Below are 23,269 nucleotides of genomic sequence, written 5' to 3'. Positions count from 1 at the left end.
TCTGCGCTACCTTTTTCAAGTTGTGGGATACAGTGTGCACGTAAGGGAGCACAGCAACCTTTTTTCTCTCACTAGACTGATTTGGGATTTCGTCACGACCGTTCAGGTTCCTAAGGACGCGTTCTGCTACCGAGACCTGAAGTGGAACCGGGTAGCCAGCGGCGGATAACCGGTTCACTTGTTTGTGGAAACTACGGGGCATGCAGTGGTGGCAAGATTTTGTCAATGCGTTTCTGAAACAAAGTGCAATCACTCCTCGCTTTACCAGCTTAGAGTGGGCGGAGCGGAAAGCTAAGAGGGGTTTATTGCCGCGAGGTTCGTAGCTCCAGCAAACGTGGTTGTCGGTGAGTGAAAAGTTAATATCTAGGAAGCGGATTTCCCCGTCAGATGGTAGTTTATGGGTTAGTTTTAGTGGGCTGAGATTATTCTGGAAGGCTACTAAAATCTGGCTAGCTTCGTGTTGAAGGGAGTTCTGGTCACAGTCAATAAAAAATAAAAGGTCATCCACAAATCTAAACACCTTAAAAACCTTTGAACCCTCCAAGTACCGCTGGAGGGCTCTGTCATGGTAGCTTAAAAACAGATCGCTGAGCACCGGTGCTATAAAGGAGCCTATACATACACCTTCCTTTTGTAGGAAGGGTTGGTTGTTCCAGGAAATAAAAGTATTTTTCAGGTAAAACTGCAAAAGTTCAAGAAAGCCGCTACACGAAACCCCGGCATCATTTTGGAAGGGGACAACACCGAAGTGGTCGATGCTGTCTTGAACATATTCTAGTAAAGAAGCATGTGGCAGTGAGTAGTATAAGTCTTTAACATCGATTGAAAAGGCCTGAAGGCTCTTGTCGGGAGGGGATGAAACAAAGTCTAATACTTCTTCTGAGTTCTTAACCACAAAGGGGTCGTCAATGCTTAGCAGACGTCAATGCTGCTAAGCATTGACGACCCCTTTGTGGTTAAGAACTCAGAAGAAGTATTAGACTGTTTGGAAAGCTCACTTTTGGTCGCTCTCAGAACATCGTCCATTGTCCTTCAATCAATCAATTTTCAATCAATTTTATTTCCTTAAAGACCCCTTTTCAGGGGCATTACATAAGGGGTGGGTACAACGTTTGGTGCGACAAAGTAATCATGCGTTATGATGATGACAAAAAGGTGTTAGCTCTGCGTGCGAAGTTCGCGGGACAGGTTATTGTTGCAATGTCAGCGGGAAGGCCATTCCAGTCCGTGGCAGTGCGTGAAAAAAATGAAGCTGCGAAGGTGACTGTGCGTGCACGTGGACGGCTGATCTGGAGTTGGAGAGTGCGGTGAGATATGCGTGCCGGAGGGACCATGTAGGGTGCAGTTCGTAGATGGCTGTAAAAGTACTTGTGAAATAATAAAAGATTGGCTGTGCGGCGGCGCAGCTCGAGTGGCTGTATGCCTGAAAGCGATTTCAGATATGTAACACTCGTGCTGTAATGATATGAAGAATGAATAAATCTGACTGCGCGGTTTTGCAAAATTTCTAATGCGTTGGTTAGATAAGCTTGATGTGGATGCCAAATGGGTGATGCGTACTCTAATTTCGATTTCACAAGTGTTTCGTAAGCTAATAACCTAACATGCATGGGCGCATCGTGTAGATGACGTTTTAGAAAAGCAAGGGATTTGTTAGCTGAAGAAATGATGTTAGCTATATGCGTTTTCCAGGAGAGGTCAGCGCACAAGGTTACGCCTAAATATTTGTATGATTCTACTGGCAGCAGGGGAACGGAGTCTATGTGATAGAAGGGCACGAGCGGGTTACGGCGGCGATGAAAAGAGAGTACGTTGCATTTGTGAGGGTTAAGCTCCATTAGCCAAATTTTACACCAATCCCGAATCTTGTTAAGGTTGTTTTGGAGATATAATTGATCAGAATTGTTATTAACTGCTTCATAAATAACACAATCGTCAGCAAACATGCCAATGTTACAAGACACATGCGAGGGCAAATCATTTATGTATATTAAAAACAAAAGTGGACCTAGTACGGAACCTTGAGGGACGCCAGATGTTACAGGAAGGAAGCTGGAAGTGTGTTCATTTACAAAGACGGACTGAGTGCGGTTAGTTAGGAATTCTCTAATCCATGCAACAACATTAGGATCGATATTAAGGTTAGATAACTTGTAGAACAGGCGTTTGTGGGGAACTTTATCGAAGGCTTTTTTAAAATCAAGAAATATAGCGTCAGTTTGCAGGTTAAGATCTAGGTTGGCATGCAAGTCATGAATAAAAAGGGCTAGTTGAGTGTCGCAAGAAAAGCCTTTCCGGAACCCGTGCTGCGCAGGATGAAAAAAAAATTGTTCGAATCCAAGAAGGCAATGACATGGGAGAATATGACGTGTTCCATTAGCTGCAAGGCACGCTTGTTAAAGAAATGGGGTGATAATTTAATGGAGAATTTGTGTTACCGGATTTGAAGACTGGAATGACCTTCCCATTTTTCCAGTCACGAGGAAGTTGGCCAGAAGAGAGTGACTGCTGGAATAGTAAACATAAGTAACTGGCACTGGTGAGTTTCGTATTCTTAAGAAATTTGGCGTTGACATTATCGAAACCGGCCGAAGATGAAAGTTTCATTTTATTGATTAGTGACAGAATTCCCGATGCGTTAAATTCAACAGGTGACATAACATTATAAATAAAAGTGTTTGGCACAGAAAAGGGGGCATCATATTCATTAGTGAACACTGATTGAAATGCAACATTGAACATGTGAGCACACTCTGCATGACTAAGCACGTCTCCTGCTTCATTTGTGACACTGATATCGCCTTTGTGTTTTGGGTTGATGGTGTCCCAGAATTTTCGAGGATTAGTGTGTAGTATTCGGGGCAAGTCTTTGTTAAAAAAGGAACGTTTGGCGTTCCGAGCAGATGAATTATATGCCTTTTCGGCTGCGTAATACTTGTCCCAGGCCGCCTGGTTAGTTTTTGCTTTGGCTGCGCGAAATAGACGCTTCTTTCTATTCTCCAAACGTTTTAGCGTTTTAGTGAACCATGGTTTCTGTGAACTCTCTCGGAAGGTGAACTTAGGAATGAACTGATCAGTTAGTTCAGTAATTTTCTTCTTAAATATAGTCCAATTTTGTTCGATAGACCGAATATGAAAATTAGTTCGGAAAGATTGAAAGAAAGCGTCTAGTTCACGATTAATCTCTGCGTAGTCACCCTTATCGTACAAACGGATCGTCTTTTTAAAAGTTTGGTTCCGAAGCGGAGTTAAGGCTATATCGGTATGAATTACTTCGTGATCGCTTATTCCAGGAAGAATCGTGACTGATTTAACACTTTCGGGATGACTGACGATTAGTAGGTCTAATATGTTAGCGCTCGTTTGTGTTATTCTTGTTGGCGCCAAGATAACCTGTGTAAGGCCAAAGTTCAGGCACACTTCTATGAAATTTTTGGCTTCCACCGTGCCTGATGCTGAAGAGTGTTAGTACTCCAGTCAATATCCGGGAAATTAAAATCACCAAAGAGAAGTATATGCGACTTTTGATATTTAGCAGTAATTTCACACAGCAAGTTAGTAAGTTTCTCTGAAAAGTTTGGAGTACAATGCGGGGGCCTGTAACAAACACCGAGAAGAACCGACTGAGGAGGACAACGGCAGAAAAGCCACATTATTTCTAGATGAGACGAAATGGAAATGATTGAAAATGGTAAATCATTAGAAAAACCAATGAGCACTCCTCCGCCACGAGACCCCTGACGGTCCTTACGAAAAAGCTTAAAGTTAGATAAGTCTGCCAGGACCTCATTGTCGTTAATTTCGCTAGTCAGCCACGTTTTAGTTAGTACGAAGATGTTGCTATTGGACGAACGAACAAGACTCGAGATTTCTTCCCGCTTAGAAATGAAACTGCGGACATTAGTGAAAAGTACGGAAAAAGAAAGAGTAGACTGAGGTGACTGCCGGGACGCGGGCGTGGGGTGAGGCTGTGGGGTGCTTTTTCTAGATGGCTGCTATGATATTTCCTTAACAGTTTCCGAGGATTCGTCATAAACGTACCGTGCGCGACCGATAAACAAGGTTTTATAGCTCAGTTTATAAGCTGTAGATTTGGTTTTTGCAAAGGTGATAAGCTGTTTTCGGGCCTTCCGAACGGCAGGCGAGAAGTCTTCACCGGCGCTATATACAGTATCTTTGAAATTTTTTCCATTAGACACAATTTCCAGCTTAGTTTTGTGGGAGTAAAATTTTGCGATTATTGGTCTGGTTTTTCCAGCTGTGTGACGGCCGAGGCGATGGGCGCGCTCGATATCGTTTGAAGCAACTCTTATATCTAAGGTAGTGGAACAAAGATGGATTATGGCTATGGTGCTCGGCTGCTGACCCAAAAGACGCGGGTTCGATCCCGGCCGCGGCGGCTAGAATTTCTTTGGAGGAGAAATTCTTGAGGCCCGTGTACTGTGCGATGTCAGTGCACGTTAAAGAACCCCAGGTGGTCGAAATTTCCGGAGCCCTTCACTACGGCGTCTCTCATAGCCTTAGTCGCTTTGGGACGTTAAACCCCACAAAACCAAACCAAAGATGGATTACAGCTTCCTCAGATTGTGTGCAAGTTTCTGCGGGGTCATTATCAGGGATACCATAAAATATTACATTGTTTCGACGTGACCGGTTCTCAGCGTCGTCAACACGAGCCTCAAGGTTTTTTATATGAGCACACATTTCTGTTGTCGCTGTCTCCATCGAGTCTAGTCGCGACTGCAGCTCAGTGATAAGTTGGTTTTGTGCCTCAAGGATACACATGCGTGCTGTTAAGTCTGCGATTGCCGTGTCAGTAGCCGTAAGTTGTTTTTTCATGTCTTGTATCTCTGAGAGAAGTGTAGATTGCCCGGAAGACAGTTTCTTTAGCTCAGCAAGCACGGTTTCAAATCAGGTCCCGGGTTTGTTTCAATATCCCCAGCCAAAAGTAACAAGGATCGAACAACCTGAACGCATTCAACACCAATACAGACACAGCTCTGTGGGCTCGGTAGCTGTAGTAAGAGATAGTTGCTAGTTTTCTTAGCAAATAGACTGTAGAAGTTACCAACCTGCATGATGAAGGCGAAAGGGTTAGACTGTGGGGTTGCACAGCCACCGAGCCCACAGAGTGGCGCGGACGGGCGTTGCTCCTTAATAGCTTCCGCTGTTGATGTCGCTTGCAGTTCCGCTTGCCAGGGGTAAGGTAGTGTCCAGTGCTGCCCGAGAGGCGGTCCGGGAAATGGAGAGATGATGGCTGCGCTGTTGCAGCAGGGGCTGTTGTTGTTGCTGGCATCGGCATGCGCGGAAAACACTGCGGTTCCAGGGCGCGCAGACAGCAGGGCGGGGATGGCCACGCGAACGATGAACACAAAAATCTGCATGATGAAGGCGAAAGGGTTAGACTGTGCGGTTGCACAGCCACCGAGCCCACAGAGTGGCGCGGACGGGCGTTGCTCCTTAATAGCTTCCGCTGTTGATGTCGCTTGCAGTTCCGCTTGCCAGGGGTAAGGTAGTGTCCAGTGCTGCCCGAGAGGCGGTCCGGGAAATGGAGAGATGATGGCTGCGCTGTTGCAGCAGGGGCTGTTGTTGTTGCTGGCATCGGCATGCGCGGAAAACACTGCGGTTCCAGGGCGCGCAGACAGCAGGGCGGGGATGGCCACGCGAACGATGAACACAAAAATCTGCATGATGAAGGCGAAAGGGTTAGACTGTGCGGTTGCACAGCCACCGAGCCCACAGAGTGGCGCGGACGGGCGTTGCTCCTTTATAGCTTCCGCTGTTGATGTCGCTCGCAGTTCCGCTTGCCAGGGGTAAGGTAGTGTCCAGTGCTGCCCGAGGGGCGGTCCGGGAAATGGAGAGATGATGGCTGCGGTGTTGCAGCAGGGGCTGTTGTTGTTGCTGGCATCAGCATGCGCGGAAAACACTGCGGTTCCAGGGCGCGCAGACAGCAGGGCGGGGATGGCCACGCGAACGATGAACAGAAAAATCTGCATGATGAAGGCGAAAGGGTTAGACTGTGCGGTTGCACAGCCACCGAGCCCGCCATGGAAACACCCCGACTGCTACCCGCCTGTCACCCTTCACACGGTCCAGAATAGCTCTTTTGCAAAGCCTCATGTTTGAGTCACCAGCACTAGAGTACTCAGCTCCTCCCTGCTATCTTCTGGATCTTGCTGCCTCTTATCACCGACTGAGACCTCATTTCCTGGAATTAGCCTGTTCCCCTTCGCAGTATCGCCTCTAGACTTTCCAGCTGCCACCTGTGCGTAACTGTTCTCGCCTGAACACGTCTGACCTACTGGCTTATCGCTGTCCATGCCAGTGCAAGCCCCATCCACGTGGCTGGCGCTGGAATGCCCGCCATTGTGACTTCCAATGGCGGTGTCAGCCATTTTTGACTCTAACTGAAAAAGCTGTTCTTGCAGCTTGAGCTTCTCTGCCCTCTCTATCTGTAACTCTGTTTCTAGAGCATCCATCCTTAGCACTAGTTTGCTGTCGTGAGGATTGTGGGAGATTGCAGATTGTATTTTACACAAACACAAAGGTATAAGCAATAAACAAGGCAGCTTTTATAGGAAATGATATCAATTTCAGTATGGGCGTGAAAAAAAAGAAAGGAACAAGAGAGCAACGCAACAACACACGGGAAAAACACACGGGGGAACAGAACAAAATGCTTACGAAAAATACAGAAAAAAGGAAAGTAACCCTACTTGTCTCTCATTCGAGCAACGAGCGGGGAGGACTGGCTGGGCGGCGAGCAGTCAGGCAGTCTCTGTGCGTTCCAGTGTCGTTGCACTGTTGCCGGAGTTTCACCCGTTGGCCTTCAACGCTACCGCAGCGTCAGCGTCTGTGGGCTCCCAGCACGGTTCCCAGGTCTGGTATCCCGGAAAGGCCACGTAGGAGCCAGAGGCGGCCTGTGTGGAGCAGCTGACGGATGGACGGAGAAGAGTGGCGCCTGGGCCTGGTGGTTGAGGCTCTCAACGACGGATGTCCAGGTCTGGTGGCCCGGACGTCCGCGGCTGAGGCCCAAGCCCGGAACTCGGGGAGCCAGCAGAACTCGTCCACGTCCGTCGCCCACCGCGCTCTTTTCTCTGCCACGTAATCCTCTTCTACCTGTCCCGGCGTACCCCTCCGCACGCGCTCCTCGTGCTTTTTTCCTGTTCTGCCATACAATTGACGCTGGGTGGTGCTATCTCCTTACAGAAGGCCCCCTCTTCGGAAGTTTTTTCCAAGGGAAAGAACTCAACTTCAGGAGAGCGACCCCAGACGCGTTCGACGACCGTAACACGGAACACCGCACCACAGCGCCCACACTACACGCCACACATAATACGATGGTCGTCAATGCTCGAAGCGTCCACAGACATTCGCACACACAGCACAGAGTAAATGAAATGTCAACTTAAAGCGTCCATAGACGGCGAAGAAACACGGAAGGCATAAAAAGTAGATAGCCGACACTCAAAAACAAACATGAACAAACAAAAACAATTCCAACAAGAACAGGTGTGGGCTCCATTCTTCCGTATTCCATTGTTCACATCAAACCACTTCACCGTCGCGGGAACTCTTTCAGCTAGTACTTCCGTTTTCCTTTGTGAAACCGGTTTCTCCGAACCGACCTCGGTCTCCACCATGATTTTAAATGTTCCCGTCCTACGGCGTTATTTACCCTGTTCTCCCTTGCCTTCGACGCAGTTCGTTGATATGTATCACATGATCTGAAACCGGGCCAATGAAACTCACTGAGCACCTTAGCGATCGTTTTGCGTATCCCTCGATGACCGGATAATGCGCTCTCATGCGCCGACATGAGGATTTGCGTGCGTAAGCAATTCGGTACCACCACTTGCTCAACTACTCGGCCGGGACACACTTGGTATGTTCGGAAAAGAACACCGTCATCTGTATCAAAAGAGTGGGCGGTCTGTCCCTTGCCACGAAATATTTGCCCCAACTTCCTGCGACTCACCTCTAAGGTCGGGTCTTCTACCTGTTTGAGGCGAAACTCCGGCCGTGACAAGTGGAGTGTGTTCAGAGTGAGGCTTTTACTACTCTCTGAAACCTTTGCTGTCACAGTAAGGGAAGAACCATCGACCGAACTCGTCATGGCAAGGGAAACTGCCTGATCAGTTAGAACTGGCGGGTCGACCGAGAATGGTGGTTTAGCGCCAGGGACATTGCCTATTATGATGTCGTACAGGGGTGTAGACAAGCACGGCGCGATGGCCTTACCCGAAAAGTATGGTGAGGAAATCACCACCTCCGCTTCCGGAACTTCTACACGGGTCCCATTGGCCAAGAATAATGTAGCCTCTTTCGCTGTAAGTGCCGCTGCCGGTACAAGGGACTCACGCACAACAATGCCGGTGCTGCCCGTATCCCGTAATACCGAACCAGGCTGGCCGAACACCTCACCGTGCCCCACCGGCATAGCAGTTTCCACCGGGTTGGAAGGACAAACCATCTCCCCCAACTGGCCCTCTACGCGCGTTATCTCTGCAGAGTTATCGGAATGGGAATATCGAGGTGTCATGCAACAGGCGGACTCCTCACGGTCTCCTGGTCTCTTAGCTTTGCATGACTGGGCATCATGTCCTACCTCGCGGCACCAGGTGCAATACAATTGCTTCGGCTTCGTCCGACAATCCGACGCCTTGTGCCCAGTCTTCTCGCAAAGAAAACACCTAACGCGGGATTGTGAACCTGAAACCTCGTCCTTCGCTTTATTCATCGTGTGCTCCCCCTGCTCTTTAAAGAACAACAAGTTATTTTGCCGCTGTGCTTCGAGAAAATGAACAGCAGCCTCCGCCAGCTTGCAAACTGTCTTGCCCTCCCGCTCACGTAAGAAAAGGGCTAAACGGGAATGTCAGTTGTTCAGGAATTGCTCGCTCACGACCATCTCGCGAACCACATCAAAACTGCGGCCTTCTCCCCGCATCTCGACCCAACGGTCAAAGAAACTAAACAACCTCGCAGCATACTGCGAGGCCGTTTCGCCATCTTGGGGCTTCCTCTGGCGAAACTTATCTCGGCACCCTTCCGCGGTGAACCTAAACCTCTGAAGCAAGGCAAGCTTCGCTTTGTCATAGTCCACGGAATCCTCAGGCGAGAGCCGACCGAAGACTTTAAGTGCTTCGCCGCCAAGGCACAAGCTCAACGTCGTTGCCCACTTTTCTTTTGGCCAACCCTGCCCCGTGGCCACATGCTCAAACCTCTTTAAGTAGGCACCGAGGTCATCCCGCGCTTCATTGAACTGTGGTATGAGGCTGTGCGGGTTAATGGAGCTAGCCGGTGCGACGCTACGCTCTCCACGGTCACTCGGAGGATTTGCGCCACCCTCCATGAGCCTTATTTGTAGCTGCAAGTTCTGCGCCTCCAACTCCAAACGTTCGTTCGCAGCTTCACGCCCCGTCTCCAAATTCCGTGCCTCTAACTCCAATTTCTGCTTCGCAGCTTCACGCTCAGCGGTTCTCTCTTCCCGTGCCTTACGAAGCTCGTCCTCCACCCACGCTCGTAACTCCGCGCCGCACAAGCCCATGCGCTCGCCTAAAGCAACCAAATCTGAAGCGCTCATACTGTTCCTAAATTAACACAACAGGCAAAGAAATAAAAACCGACCTCGTCCTGTCGTAGCGGACGCCAAATATGTGAGGATTGTGGGAGATTGCAGGTTCTATTTTACACAAACACAAAGGTATAAGCAATAAACGAGGCGGCTTTTATAGGAAAGGATACCAATTTCAGTATGGGCGTGAAAAAAAAAGAAAGGAACAAGAAAGCAGCGCAACAACACACAGGAAAAACACACGGGGGAACAGAACAAAATGCTTACGAAAAATACAGAAAAAAGAAAGTCAAAAAGGAAAGTCACACTACTTGTCTCTCATTCGAGCAACGAGCGGGGAGGACTGGCTGGGCGTCGGGCAGTCAGGCAGTCTCTGTGCGTTCCAGTGTCGATGCACTGTTGCCGGCGTTTCACCCGTTGGCCTTCAACGCTACCGCAGCGTCGGCGTCCGTGGGCTCCCAGCACGGTTCCCAGGTGTGGTATCCCGGAAAGGCCACGTAGGCGCCAGAGGCGGCCTGTGTGGAGCAGCTGACGGATTGACGGAGAAAAGTGGCGCCTGGGCCTGGTGGTTGAGGCTCTCGACGACGGATGTCCAGGTCTGGTGGCCCGGATGTCTGCGGCTGAGGCCCAAGCCCGGAACTCGGGGAGCCAGCAGAACTCGTCCACGTCCGTCGCCCACCGCGCTCTTCTCTTCTCTGCCACGTAATCCTCTTCTACCTGTCCCGGCGTACCCCTCCGCACGCGCTCTTCGTGCTTTTTTCCTCTTCTGCCACACAATTGACGCTGGGTAGCGCTATCTCCTTACAGCTGTTCGCCTGTTCAGCCCTGTCCAGGCGTGCACCTAATACGCAGAATTTGCACATAAAATCTGCGCCTTCGGCCCCCTCCACTGAATCGAACTGTTTTTCTTTTAAATTCAGCGACACCTCACACTCCATACATCTACCCTTTAGTAGCTTAACCATCTTAGCAACACTTGATTATTGCTTCCACCAAATGCTAAGATATCTACAGGCTCAGTAAGTGAAAAAAAATAGCCATCTCTCTAAAAGTTAACGCACAAAAAGCACTGAAACAACTGCCGGCCAAATAGTCCCGGCCGAATATAGGCCACTGACCTAAATTCTATTCCTTAACCTGCAATTCCCCTAACAGCCTAAAAAATCTAAGCACACTTTTAAAGCCATTAAAGGAAAGTACTCATCTATTTTACGCAGTCGCTCTCGCAGCCCCAGTCCCAGTCTCCACGCGTGATCCGAAGAGCACCTAAACCTACGTCAGCACAGCACGGTTGTCAACTGTCAACTGTGATGATAATATATCACAGGGACCTCTCTCGGAGTGGAATGGGCGTGCCATTGACGTACAAGTAGTACTTGTTTTCTTATTGATGCTTCTAAATGTTGGTTCTGCCATTTCTGAGAGGAAATGGTCTACAGTGGCTATCTTATAAATTTGTGTGCTGTATTTTGTAATTTCACGGTTGTGCTGTGGAATTTCATGATTCACTTCGTTGCAGCAAAATGCTCCGGCACATTTTGTAACAGCAAATCATAAAGTAGCACTCACAAACATTTTGCTATAGTAATTATCGAAATGGGTTCAGATGAGCATTACTCGTTTACAAATAGAGCAGTCCACAGTCACTGTGCAGCACTGCCTGCAAAATGTAAGGATGATGTAGGAAGCACCAAAGCTCTCAGATGCTTCTGGTTTAACGCACCACTGTATATACTTTTTCTTCTGATGATGTTGCTGTTTTCACTGCCAACTTGCATATCTCCTAGGGGAACAAAACAGTGATGTTCGCGAGTTTTTGGAATGGCTGTGGCTCCGTTATATCCCATGCTTAGAGGCCTCTTTCCGCTGTTACGACACTGTTGGGAACTCAAATAATATTGATGGTCTTCAAGGCTACAGTAGCCCATTCGTACAGATCTCGGTGTAAGAATCTGGGCGTTGTAGGACCCTTGAATGCTAGCTTTCCTAGCCGATCTCTTAATTGTGCCCCCTAATCCTCCACACGGACTCTTTCCGTGCGATATAGCGAAGAAGTTCCACGTGGCGTCCAGCTGAAAGTCTTCCGGAAGTTGTTTCTGTTCTTGTATTGCAAAGCGGCACGCTCAGTGAAATAATGGATTCTATTCAATCTTCTCTTTCGCTCTTTTTAGTTCTTGAACAAAGTACCGCTGAAAGGCGAGAAGAGTTGCACTGTCGTGTAGAAGAGTGTCGGAATCGATTACATAGGAAACCGTAACAGTTGAGTTTCCCGTTTCGGTGATGTTTCAGATGTAGGCTACAAATAATAAATTGTAGCTTGTGTGCTGTTCCAGTCCCATGATTGAGAAGCGTCCTTAACTATTAAATTCTAGATTTATGCGAAGTTCATCAGTACTATCGCCTCATTTGAACCCACTGTGGTTTTCAAGGACCGAAGGTAGGTGACTGACCTTTAATAATGATGTGATACCGTTTTGAATTTATGTAGCTTGTCTAGGAGCTCCTCCTTTGCATTCGAGGGTGAAGCAACAACAGTCATGAGTGAACACTTTTCCGTGCGCACCCACTGTTTGTACCTAACTTCGGCTGCTTCGAAGTTGTAGATCTGAAACAAGTTCTTAAGTGGTTCTATGCCTGAACATTTTGAACACACACTCAGCATGCACTTCTCTTGAAGAGAGCAAACAGTCAGAGCCATCCGCTCAGCACAAGACAACCGTATGCAAAGAGAATGTAGCATAAGTTCTGATATTCAGACACAAACACAGTGTGCAGCAGGAAACCGGCTAACGCGCACCCGGAGGGGCGGAAAGACGGGAAACGAAAACGATGCTTGCATATATGGATTTTCTTGCTTCCACTGAACGAAGGCTTCCCTGAGATTGTCCTTCATACCAGGAAGGCAGTATGATATTCTGTCATCTTGATAGAAATCCAGTATTGATGATTTTAATTCTGCCGGGAGTGGCGACATCGTGGATCAGGGGTATTAAGGATTCTACTTGAGTCTCGGAGATGTCTGTAGATCTAACTTCTTGCCGCAACCGATAAACGCACTTATCTCTAGAATCGTCCAAGGTCGCGGACAAAGAGCTAACATTTCCAACTTCCTCTTTCTTGATCTTGTTTCCGTATATTTCTGTAGAAGGCTATCTAACATCGACTTGTAGTCCTGCAGCAGCTTTTCTAGCTACCGGGAACGTTCTCTTGAGAGGCAGTAGCAGGTGTACTGAGGAAATCCTCCCTAGGAGCGTTTATATGGGATTTTCTGTTTCGTTTGCATGTTTCAAACTTAGTGTTATTAGGCCTAGTATCATCAGCCTTTGGGCCAGAATAGCTGAAATAACCATAGTGCGACAGCATGGCCTCGTGTGCCTCTTCACTGGGTCGATGCACAGCTTTGAGGCTGTATGTGTTGTATTATTCCAGAAACGCACACAAAAGTGGTGCGCACATATTGTACTGATTCCATCTATAGCTCTTCTGGCTCGACTTTATATCCCGCTGCTAAACGGGTAAATTGGAAAAAAATGAAGCCATGTCATTTCGTATGTAATGCATGTTCTGGCATGTTCCTGGTCCGAAAGAACAATCCTCTGGGCAATCCGCAGCCGTACAAAGGGCAGAAAACATTCATTCTCAGCACGCAAATAACGAAGAAAATTTACGTGCAATTGCGTACACGTGCTGTGCTCTTGAATTTCCTAGAAACAAATCCCAGAGAAAAATTTTATTTTTAGCGTGACTGAATATTCTAAGCAAACAAACAAATATCTATGCTGAGAGTAAAAATGGTTACTTTTTTTCCCCTTTCATTGCTACAAGACACTTAATGCATGCATAGTGGGTAGCTTAATTAGTGCATATCTAGTGAAGCAGTGCAACGGCACAAGGCCAAGGGAAGAAAGAGACAAACACAGCACTGACTGACAATACATATTTATTCCGGATGCTATCAGCATATATATACTTTACCAGCTTAGAAAAAACATAGAAACAGAGAGGAGCAGGAAGTTTCAAACCCAGTCACTATGCGCATGAAGCTGTATCGCGTGTACATCTGTTGTATGATATCAGATATTTGTGCTCTTTCAAGGAAATGGCTATGGAAGGGGTGCTGATACAATTCGCACCCAGCTTCATGATTTCAGATGCTTCGATAATCTCTCTTGTAAGTTTATCCTTCTGTTTAGTAACTACTTGGCTGTTTTTGAATACTGGAAAACATGAACACTCACGACAAGGAATACCTATGAGGCGGTCCGCGTTCTTAACGTTGTTTCTATGCTCGCGAAGTCTCGTTTTGACAACGGCCAGCTTGGCCGATCTATGATCTTGAAACTTGGAACAAACCACCTAGGCGCAAACCATTTTACAAGGACACAAAAAGAGACGAGGAGACAACAGACAGGCGCCAACATTTAACTGTTTATTGCTCGAAAAAACACATTTATAGCCTCAGTACACGTCCAGATTTACACACCGCGTGCCTTTTCGCAGACTAGCACAAACATTGCTCAGAAAATCGTACTCCGCCGCATACAACTTAACAGAAGTGTCACTCACGCACAAGGCTGCCTTTTGCTTTATGTGAAAGGCTTCCAATAAAAGCCTCGCCTGCTCGAACTTGCTTTTGCCCAGAATCCTCACCGTTTCCAGTCGAGGTGCGCACTTGCACGTGTTAATGTGCCTCACCAAAGTGGCGTATTTGTCGTTATTATCCACTACCTTTTTGTCATGTTCTCCGAGGCGTTTGTTGATGCACCTCCCCGTTTGCCCTATATAGGACATGCCACAGGTCAGGGGTATCTCGTACCTTCCATGCAGCGTATGAAGATGCGCTGATGTTTTATGCTGCACCCAGGGCGCTCAGTGCCACAAATCCGGGGTATAAGATTGCTCAACTTGTTTGGGGCTGAAAAAACGAGCGGTACCTTGTGCCTGTTAGCCAGCTTCAAATTGTGTGACACTTTGTGCACATAAGGCATGACTTACAGGTTTTACCGCAGGGCCCCTTTCTTCAAGACTCTTTGGACTGGTGAAGCGTTTTGGTTTTTGAGGAGGGTTTCAGCGACAGCGGTCAACACCACCGAGGGGAAGCCAGCAGCCGAAAGGCCTCCAATCTGATTTCTTAGGCTAACGCGCATTCGGTGTGGACAGGACTTCGAAAGCGAGGACTCAAAGCATGACGAGGCGATAGCGCTCTTCACAGTTTTTCAATGTGCCGTATTGAAGGGCAGCAGTTCTTTGCTAGTACGAGGAAAATAACCCCAACATAAATGGTCCTACCCGAACGCCAAGCTTAGGTCTAAAAATTGTAGTTTCCTCTGCTTTGGGAGCACATGCGTAAAAACTAGGCCACGCACTTTGAAGTTAAAAACACTTAAAATGCTAGACAAGTTAGCTTCAAAAGAATTGTCAATACCAGTGGATAAAAGCATGAGCAAATCGTCAACATATCTAAAAATTTCAAAAACAGGCCCTCCTACCAACAATTGTGCAAGTTCCTTGTCCAAAGCGGCTAAAAAAAATTTCACATAAAATAGGGGCGACACAGGAAGCTTTACATATATTTCTTCTCTGTAAGTAAGGTTGCTCATTAAAAACGATAAAAGTGACCTTAAGATACTGCTCCAATAAATTCAAAAAAATTTCCACAAACAGCGGCAGCATCTCGGAAGGCTATTTCCCCTGTACCGTCAATACACGAAAGAACAGACGCCAGTAACTCAGCATGCAGGACGGAATAAAACAAATCTATGTCTACAGGAAAGGCAGATCGAATTTCTGGATGTGTTCCAAAAGAATGAACAACATCTAGCGGGTTCTTTACCTGAAATGGGTCGTCCAGTTTAAGAGAGTTAAGCTTGCATTGGAAGAAACGGCTAACTTACTTCTCTTGATTGCAAGTTCTCAAACCGCGTAAACAGGATTATAGACCATTGCAGGTTGTTGTAACTGTACTTCGGACCACGTGGGCCCGATCAAGCAGCTACCGTGAACAATCACCAAGGCCGACAACCTCGCGACGACCATGGGAAGTGGGATGCTTGGAATGCCCCTACGAGCCTCAGCGGATTAGTGTAGCAGGAATGTCGAGGGGCATTGTCAGCAGTAACCCCAGCGAAATTCCTTGAACGGAAGTGACCACTATAGCGGCGAAGGCCGGGGACGCGCCGGAGGTATTGTCCGAGCGACCACACCAAGGCGACGAGCCGGCTCCGGTCACGCTGGCGGATAATTGAAGAATTCTGTGGCCCCGACAAGCGTTCTGGGCAATCGGCGGGGAAGCAAGTTCATTCACCTGCTGGAGGACTTCGGAAGATTCCTTTCCCGCAGGGCTGAATGAGTCAGCAATCTCCCCCTCTCATCGACCCAGCTGCGAGAGAGTGGAAAAGCTCGCACCTGCCCAGCCGTGGGTGGTGACAAGAACGTCCCCTTCGGTCCATCCGATTGGACAGTGCTCGTCGACCATTATTCCCCAGCCAGGGATCTGGGGAAACCGAACGATATTTAACTCGGCCGTGAGTGTGGCCGTGAGAGGCCTGCTAGCTCCAGTCGACTACGGTTGACGAAGACGTTCCCCTTCCACTGAGAGTCATTCTCAGTCCCGCTCTATGTAAATAATGTAAATATGTGAATACAGTTTTTTCCTTCACTTCCCCTCTCTCCCTGTCTCCGACCCACGTTCCTTCCTCCTACGGCACTGCGGCGGTGCTCCTGGACCCAATGCCTGGTGGTCATCGCGGCAGTCGCTGGAGAGCAGACCGTCCCATTGCTCCACACTTTGGTTTAGTATAACGGGGACGACGTCGACTTTTTGACATGCCCATGTTATGTGATAGTGTAGGTTTTTCATGGCACCACAGACGATTGTGTGCGTAAAGTGTGCGGTGAATTTTACTTAGTGTGTTTAGATTTGGATATCACCCCGTTTGAAGTTGTCGTGTAATAATCTTCCCTTGCAAGTATGTGACAGCGCTGTTAGGCACTGGAGGTCTCTTCTTTCTCGGTAGATGCCGCCGTACTTGATTCTACCACCATTCTGTCACTTGGGTCGCTGACTGTAGGAAATAAAAGCAATGGACAGTCCAGCGTCGTCCTGTGTTCCTGTTCTGTGTCTCAGCCCTTTGCGGAGGTTTAATTTCTACAACGGCCGTCATGGTTGACGCACCTGGCACTGCTGTCGTTGCGGTCTTAAAACAGTCCCAAGTGTTTGGCAGCAATCGCCTTCTTTTCCAAGAAGCTTGCACCCCCTGAGCGCCGCTACAGCACCTTCGGCCAAGAGCTGCTAGCAATATACTCAGCCGTGAAGCACTTCTGTTTTTTCCTCGAGGGCACCGCCGCGCTGGCTCAGTGGTTAAAGCGCTCGGCTGCTGTCCCGAAATACGTGGGGTCGATCCCGGCCGCGGCGGCCGAATTTCGATGGAGGCGAAATTCTAGAGGACCGTGTGCTGTGCGATGTCAGGGCACGTCAAAGAACCCCAAGTGGTCGAAATTTCCGGAGCATTTCACTACGGCCTCCCTCATAGCCTGAGTTGCTTCGGGACGTTAAACCCCTATAACCTAACCATTATCTCGAGGTAGGCGCGTTTCTTATCTTTACTGACCACAAACCTCTCACGTCCGCGCTGGCATCCAGCAGTACCTCCTATGCTCATCGCGAAATCAGGCAGCTCACCTACATTTCCGACTTCACCTGCGACATTCTTCACATCAGCGACAAATCGCACGTAGTTGCCAACGCTCTTTCTCGTGCTGAAGTCAATGCGACGGATAACCAGCGACTTCACGACTATGGCTGCTGCTCAACGAGTCGATGCCGAGCTGCCGCTGTTTCGCACGCGCGACACCTCTCTGGTGTCGGAGGACGTCTTGCTCCCTGACTGCGCCGTTGCCCTCGTTTGTGATAAGTCGACCGATCGCCCTCGCCCTTATGTGCTTCCACCATACCGACGAACCGTCTTTGATGCCCCCCATTCCTCGGCCCATCCTGGCATCCGCGCAACACAGCGCATCGTCAGGACTTGCTATGTCTGGCCTCACATCAACGTCGACGTTCGCCGCTGGTCGCGCACGTGCCTCAGGTGTCAGCAAAGCAAAATGCATCGACACACTGCGACTCCGCTTGGCATGTTCCCGTCTCCGAATGCCCGCTTAAGCCACCTGCAGGTCGATATTCTCGGTCCCCTTCCTCCCTCAACGGCCGGAAGGATACGATCTCCGTTGACCGTCTTAAACCTGCCCACCTCGACTATGACGTCATCGCCATCTGTGCAGGTGTATTCCCTCCCGACCGTGCCAGTCCTCGCCGCGTGCGATTCGCGCCAACAACATCCGCATTTCGCCATTCACACTTGGATCAAGGCTTTATCGCTAGAGTGGGGCCCTATGGCGTGTCATCGTGGTCCGGCCGCAGAAGACGACGATAGCCCCAGCACGCCTGCCAAGCATGCGCAGACGATTTCCTGGCTGCTCAACTGACTGCCGGTGCCGTGCTGTCCCATTCATGCCTGTCTGAGCGGTTCCTGCCCAATATATTTGTGGAGACCCGACAACGACTTGTGTCTTTAATACATCTCCACACTTTTATCAGTTAAGGAGTAAAACTTGAATGTGAAATGCTAATTTTGGAAAAACACGTGGGCCACAGCACATGATCACATTGGTTTATTTACAACAATGCAAACGTAGGTTACGTAAGGTGATATTTTTTATGCACTTACATAAAATACCTTCGTGGCCATACGGCATTATAGACCGAAGTGGTAATAGATAGTAATGCAACTGAAATAGAAGCATGTGCGTAATTTTACAAATCGTTACTAGTGAGCCAATGTTAGCTAACGCATTCTGGAAATAAATGGGGATTTTTACTTAGTGCCAGTTACGCGGGAAGGTGCCTCCACTCTACGCATGTCCGGGGTATAAACGTAAGAACGTAGGTTTTCTTTCCCCAGAACGGATATTTTGATGTTGGATGCTCGGTCCATCCGTGGAAACAATGTGGCGGTGAAATAAGTTCTTCGGGCAGGTAATAATGGTGAAAGAGTTTTTGGAGACGAGAACAAAGTGTTTCATGACGAGACGCAAAGCACGGCAGACCGAGGCTAACCTTCACGCTGGCTATGCTTGGAGCTATGTTTACTTGGTGAGAATGAAACCTACAGCAGAAATGTGGACCTTTCAAGTGAGGGCATTAAGTTCTGCTGCTAAGGATTAAACAGTGATGCTGTGCATTCAAGTTTACACGTAATGATTGAGTAAATTTCAGGTTCTTCCTTGTACCAGAGGTGCCCCGCCAGAGACGGTTTGTAGAGTAGAAGACTGAAGCTTGATCTTCGCTCCAGGGGTGCCCCAGTAGAGACGGTCTTCCGATGAGTTGGGACGCAGAGATAAAAAAGGCAATACTTGAAGATTTATATACAGATATTTACATCACATGCAAATTTAGGCACTCGAGACAAATTAAAGGGGCAAAAAATACAAAACAACAAAAAGGTGGAACTAGCTAACACTAGGGGAGGCCCCTACTCGGAATAGCCGAAGATGCATAGCATCTCACCTTAGCGCAGAACCCCTATTCCGGCTCCGGCGCCCGGTTTTAAAACCCTGAAGGCCCGGCCCACATTTGGCAGCTTCCAATCATGTTGCACTCTTAACATGATTGGCTCTTCAAGGGCATGGCCAGCCATCCGGCTTCTACAAGGTAAACCACCCTCTCTACCACAAAATACAAGTAAAAACAAACACACACGCCCAGACGTGCCAGCACGTGCGAGGTAAAACATTCTCTTCCTCGCAAAAAAAGAATAAAAGAAAAGCAAGTGCAAACACCTGTCGTGCCCGCCCGTGCGAGGCAGAACATCCTTTCTTTCGCACAAAAATACACGCGGGGCGGGGGACACCCGTACTTCCCGGCGCATTCGCGAGCGGCCGCGTTCAAAGAAAGGAGACGCTTCGCTTTGAGCGCCCCGGCCGCCCCCTCACGCCGGTGGTCTATTGAAGACGGCAGCGGCAGGGTGCTGAGAAAGAATTAGCGGTAGTAATGACCCCGCGTAAAGTACCGATCCCTTACAGATTGTATCACATTGGAAAAGCCTCAGAGATGAGGCTGCCTTACCGAAGTTACGGGCAAGATATCCGAATGTTTTTTTGGCGTTGTTAACGACATTTGTAGCATGAACAGTCCAAGTATTGACGTTAATAATGTGAACATGATGGAAGTGTTTAGTCTATAGTCATGCTATTAAGGCAACACGTGGCCATTCAGGTCTATTAGCCAAGATTTATTCGAGATTACAATTAAATCGAGGCCAGATTGAAGCTTTAGTATGTAGCTATGGCACGTTGTTAGGCAGAAAGCCTTATGGCTCATGAGTGGCATGGACAGGAGGTGTCACGCTTTCACCAATCCATAGTCAAATAAGAAAAGGAGATCTGTTTGTTTGTTTTTGTTATAATAACGGTTTATGGCTCCCAAAAAGTATACAAAAGATATTAAGTGTACAGACGAGGGTCCCTATGTAAAAAGACTGTACCGGGACACTACATAAATCAATAATATAAGCAATGATTACAGCATAGTTAGTAATTATATATATCGAAATGAGCAAATGAATAGCTCCCCAAGAAACAATGAAAAGCACAATAACCTTGGTAATATACATAAAAAGAGAATGAAACTACAGCATTCCAAAGAAAATACTATGAGCTTATTCTTGAATATCGGCAAACAAATTATGTTTTTAGAGTGGGCAGCAGTGTATTCCAAATTGAAATTGCTTGAAAAGACGACGTCGTTTTACCATAATTTGTATGGACTTTGGAGAACAGAAAATTGTTTTTTGCTGTAAATCTGGTAGGTTTGTGATTGATCAACAGGATGGGGACTACAAACTGAAAATGTAGGGTGGCATGTAATAGCCTAAAGAACATGATTCCAATGCGATACTGGAAAAGCTGGTGGACTGGTAAAATATTGTGCTTATGCATTAAAGAACGGGCATTAGTGGAAAAAGAGCTACGTGTAATAATGCGGATGGCCTGGTTTTTTAAGTGTTGCAGAGACGATAAATGAGAATAAGTATTTCCCCATGCAATAACCCCATAAGTGATGTGGCTATGTATAAAGATAGGAGTTGGTTGCATGGAATTATGGACGCGCTATAATTAGCGCTCTGATCCTAAACATAGATTTTTTTTTTGATGAGCGACATGGACAAAATATTTGAGAGCTGAATCAAGAATAACGCCGACAAAGTTGGTGTTATCAGAAGCCAGAACATTACAAGAACAAAGGGTTAATGTTGGAGGACAAGAAAGATTTTTCTTGCTACTTTTGAAGACTATGAATTTCGTTTTAGCGGAATTATCACTAACTGATTATCTCACCGAGAGAAGATAAAATACATATACGTCGATAGTTAGAAATTAATCTGCCTCCTTTCTTCAACACTGCGATTACCTTAGCTGTTTGAGGCAAGCAGCAAAAACACCTGTGTTTAGGATGAGAATGATAACATGACAAAGTGGTTCAGAAATCCAATTGGCTATATGTTTAAGGTGCTGAGAGGATATCTTATCTAATCCAGGGCTAGTGTCCTTAACCCTTTCGGCCCTGGATTTTTTATTTCGGCCTTAGATTTTTTTGCTCCGCGTTTTTACAATGCCTAAGGCCCCATAACCACGCAGTAAAAATTTAAAGCTTGTGGTGCGAGTATTAATCAATTTACAGGTATGGTGTCAAAATCGGACATCAGGGCTCAATGGGTGTAAAATGCTAGTGGGACCGTTTTTGTAACCGCAACCGACAAGAAAGAAATTAACGAAAAAATTTCTCATTTTGCAGTGTGGAGACCTATAAAAAAGCTTTTTTAACTTTGAAAGGGATAGATAATCTCGCAGTTTCCACAAAAAACTTCGCTCGCTCCTGTTTACCTTGCGTTTTGTATCATACCTCCGCGTTCTTGTTCCTGCCAGGTTTGTGTTCCAGCTTGTGTACGTCACGTCAACAGCTCACATGTTCAAAACTTGCGAAGCCTACCTGGAAGGCGACTGTGGTAGAGATAAAGGCTTTCCTCGAATCTGTAACGCCCTCCTCTATCGAGCTTCAAGAAGCACTTCCGTAGCGCCCAGCGCGAAGGTCGACAAATCTAAGTTCTAAGCTTGCGCGCGGTACATGGCATCTCGCTTGCGCTTGTTTTCAAACCAGCTGTTTGATATAGAATTCATAAAGTGGAAAATAATCTCGTCGTGTCTGTGTCTGGACCGAATGCTGTTCCCTACAGGTGACAGGAAATTACCTCTCATCCATAGGCTTATGAGTTCGGGATATCTCTCTGCCGGAGAGAAAGCAGAAGCTGATTATCAGCCCACCGAACAAGCTTTCTCAAGAAAACACAGCCAAACACGCTGCATTGATCCGAGCGTCGAGGGCGCGCCACACGTGCTGCACGAGCGGCGGAGCGCGAGTTTCAGTGTAAATACCCCGGTCGCTTCTTGCAGCTCAGTGTCGATGCTCGCAGGAGGAGGAGAGAGGTAAAAAAAAGGAATAAAAGCGCAAGATCAGGCGTGCATTTATTCTCGCTATTCCTTTGGTCCGGTTGCTGTTCGCCGACATCCGCATGTCCATTTCCAGGCTCAATCCGAACATTCACCATCTATGATAGCGAAAATTTCCATTTTCCAATTCATCAGAAATCAAACTTTAAGATTTTGTCCATTTTCTGTAATGAACATTCATGTCAGCAGTCCAAAAAAGCCGTTAGTATAGGTGCATCGGCTAAACTACTAGCAGATTCTATTCTACAAAGATGACCTATCATCACTCAATGGCCACCGCTGGCAACCGTTGAGTCCTGATGGTGTCAAAATCGCACATGTCAAAAATGTGTTCAAACGCAGGGTCTACGCATTCAGTAATATTTACGACGGGGATGTGAGCTTGGATAGGCGTTTCACACAACATATAAAAATCTGAGCGCAGAAGAACGAATGGTTAGTAAGATAAAAATGAACAAATTCGCTACACCTCGGCTTCTTCACTCCATGCCTCCCATGCTGCTACTTCTTCCTTAGACTGCACAGCTCAATGGAAGTCCGTGAACAGCGATGTCGATAGCAGCAGGGATCCCTAAGCAACTATTGTATTGAAAAATAATAGTATTTTCTTCTGTTACTGAGGCGTGAGCGTAATATTTGTGTTGTGGTGTCAATTGACACCGCCAGGGCCGAAAGGTTAAGTCAGCAGTTGGATTTCACAAGGGGAAACAGGAAAAAGGGTAAAAATATTCTTTACAGCACGTTGTTTTTTTCTGAACTAAGTGGGCGATTATTATGAAGCGCAGAAAGGAAGTCACTAAAGGTATTCGCAATGTCTTATGGCTCAGTGCAGGCTGTACCATTTAAATTAGTTTGTTAGGGGGCTGTTTCCTCTGTGTAATTTCAGGAATTCACACAAATGCTTCCGCTGATTTTTAGTGTTATGAGCAGTATTACGGATTTCTTGCTCACAGTAAGATTTTATCGCATGTTTCAGTAGGTTATTTAGGACAGTAGCGTAGTTTTTGTAGCGTGCAGCTAAAGAAACACTAAAAGGCTGCTTATAGGTTTTTTGTATAAGTTTTCTTCATGACGCATACAGCTTAATAAACTGTGAGCCGTGGACTGTGGGGAAGTTTATGCGGAACCCAC

General features: G+C 47.3%; 1 protein-coding gene across 1 annotated transcript in view; it reads right to left on the bottom strand.

Moving 5' to 3' along the window:
- The window catches only part of LOC149325902 (uncharacterized), a 405,896-nt gene that overhangs the window by 255,772 nt on the left and 126,855 nt on the right, over positions 1-23,269 (bottom strand). The window lies entirely within an intron of this gene.

The sequence above is a fragment of the Amblyomma mixtum genome, chromosome 10 (genome assembly GCF_055824585.1).
Source record: "Amblyomma mixtum isolate Tamu chromosome 10, ASM5582458v1, whole genome shotgun sequence".
NCBI classification, from domain to species: Eukaryota; Metazoa; Arthropoda; class Arachnida; order Ixodida; family Ixodidae; genus Amblyomma; species Amblyomma mixtum.
The sequence above is the reverse complement of the archived record's forward strand: the minus strand, read 5'-3'. Positions and strand labels throughout refer to the sequence as shown.